The following is a 2649-nucleotide window of genomic DNA, read 5'->3' on the forward strand; positions in this document are numbered from 1 at the left end:
AAAAACGAGGACTATCATATGCAATTTCAAGAATTTCTTTCCCCTCCAAAAGCGTGGTCTAGCATATGCAATTTCTGTAAATTTCTAAAAACGCTGACTATCATATGCAATTTCAGGAATTCCTTTCCCTTCTCCAATAACGAGGACTATCATATGCAATTTCTGGAATTTTTTCCCTTCTACAAAAACGTGAACTATCATATACAATTTTAAGAATTTCTTTCCTTTCTTCAAAAACATGGTTCATCATATGCAATTTCTGCAAATTTCTTTCTCTTCTTCAAAAATGTGGACTATTATGTGCAATTTCTAGAATTTTTTCACTTCTCCAAAAACGTGAAATATCTTATACAATTTTAGCTTCTTCTTCACATTCTCTCACAAATGAAGTTCTTTCATTTGATTTTGAATCCTCCGAGGATCGTTTAACTATTGAATATGTTTTTCGAAGGAAACCATGGGAATAATTTGATAGGAGTTTTATGAAGTTGTTGATGATTCTTCAGCTTTCGAGTGTATGCATTAATCTTTAAGTAATTGAACTAGTTCATTCAACTTTTCTATGATTTCATCCTTCCTTGATTTTTCGTGAAATTTATAAACACTTTAATCTCTTGATTTAAAGATTGGATCAGATTTCCAATTCTTAACTCTTAGAAATTTGCTAGTAACAAACGTTCTAATATAATTTCTAAAATTTCTAAGTTTGGAGAAAAATTTATAAATGAAACATTTATCTTTTTCACCTTGTGTTTTCATTTACTCTTGTTCATTACTTAGAGAAGCTCCATATATCATTTCAAAAGTATCCCACATTTCTTTGGCAGAATGGCAATTATGAATATTGGTTCTGAAATAAATTTCAAATTTTCTCTTTTCTTCTACGGTCCAAAGAAAGTCAGGTTTATATACTACTTCTCCATCTATTTTGTGAGTAGGGATAAACGAAACGTTAATTAGAATGTCCAAAATTTCAATATCAACACTTTCGATTAAAATTTTGAATCTAGTTTTCCATAGTTCAAACCTATCACCATTAAACGGTGAAGGTGTATTTAGGAAATATCTCTTGTTAGAAAAGGAGTTGGAAGTCTTCTTCCTACTGAGACAATTATTCTTTGAACATGAAATAGATTCTGATACCACTTGTTGGACATGTGACTCCACACATAGGAGGTGGGTGAATTGCGAGTTTTAGAAAAACAATAGTTTGAAAGCATTTCGATATCATTTTCATAGTTTAAAACCATTTTGATAAAAGTGTTTTAGAAATTAGTAGACGAAAGTAAATATACAGAAAATAAAGAGTTAAGACTAAGATAAATGACACCATAGATTTATACAAATTAAGTCAATAATACTTAATAATTTCCCCAAGATTTAATATCGAGAGTATCTAGTAATGCTTAAGAATTTTAGTAGGTTAAACTCACGAACCTCCTTATACAAGAAAAAAAGAAGTTTTAGGCTAACTTACAATCAAACAACGAACAACGGAGATAAGAGGTTAGTCTTCCTTCCAATCACGAACTTGCAAAAAAAGAGGTTATTCTTCCTTCTAAACTGAAACATGAAGTGGTTTGTCCCCAAGCTAAATCGAGATTTTCTACTGACTTATCTTAAACCAGAGTGAGCTTTTAACTAGGCTAAATTCATAAGCTGGATCAGGGTTTTGACTAGGCTAACCACAAACCAAGATGAGATTTTAAATCAAGCTTATATCAAACCAAATGGATATTTTAAACAGGCTTAACTCACGAACCGAGTTGAGATATTGAATTGGGCTGATCACAAACCGAAATAAGCTTTTAACATAGGTTAAGCTTAAGAACTGAACCAGCGACTTAAGAACTAAATCCCCAGACTAAATATTTTAAAGGGTTTAACTTTGAAAAACAAAAACACTCCATTAAGGATAAATTATTCAACCAGGAGAAAAATACTCCTAGATGAATTTACAATAATACACTTTCTATAATACAAAATTCTTCACCAAACACAAAGACTTTATCGAAGCGTTACACCTAAATTTAAGTGAGAGAAAGTGATGAAATATTTTAGAGAGAGAGAGAGAGAGAGAGAGAGTGTGTGTGTGTGTGTGTGTGTGTGTGTGTGTGTGTGTGTGTGTGTGTGTGTGAAAAGTAAGATAGAGAACCCACATTTTCTGAATGTGAAAATGTCAAAGGAGAGGCCTCTATTTATTGGCAAGAGGTTGACACAAAAAATGAAAGATCCATGGGCCAAAATTAATGTGTCAATCAAATGACTTCTTGTCTCAATTGATTGGGAACCCAAAATTAATCGATTATAATTTCTTAAAATGAAAGAATAGATACAGAGATGTTCCCCTTTATTAAGACATTGTCACAATTGTTTATGGACATTTCAAAAACTTATCCAAAACTATTTTGACAGTTCCCGATTCAACTAGCACGACTCCAAATCATTTATAGAGATATTTTATTAATAAATAGAGGCTTGAAAACTTGTTTTAGTGTTTGTAATATTTATCCATATAAGTTTACGAACACACCCTAGTGTTCTTACAGAACACGATTCACTTAGATGCGACAGGGCGAGCTTTCATACACTTCCTCTCTTTCACAAATTGAAGCTTCAAAAATTTCCATGTGAACTAATCATATATAC

This window comes from Vicia villosa, linkage group LG4, assembly GCF_029867415.1.
Source record: "Vicia villosa cultivar HV-30 ecotype Madison, WI linkage group LG4, Vvil1.0, whole genome shotgun sequence".
Classification (NCBI taxonomy): Eukaryota; Viridiplantae; Streptophyta; class Magnoliopsida; order Fabales; family Fabaceae; genus Vicia; species Vicia villosa.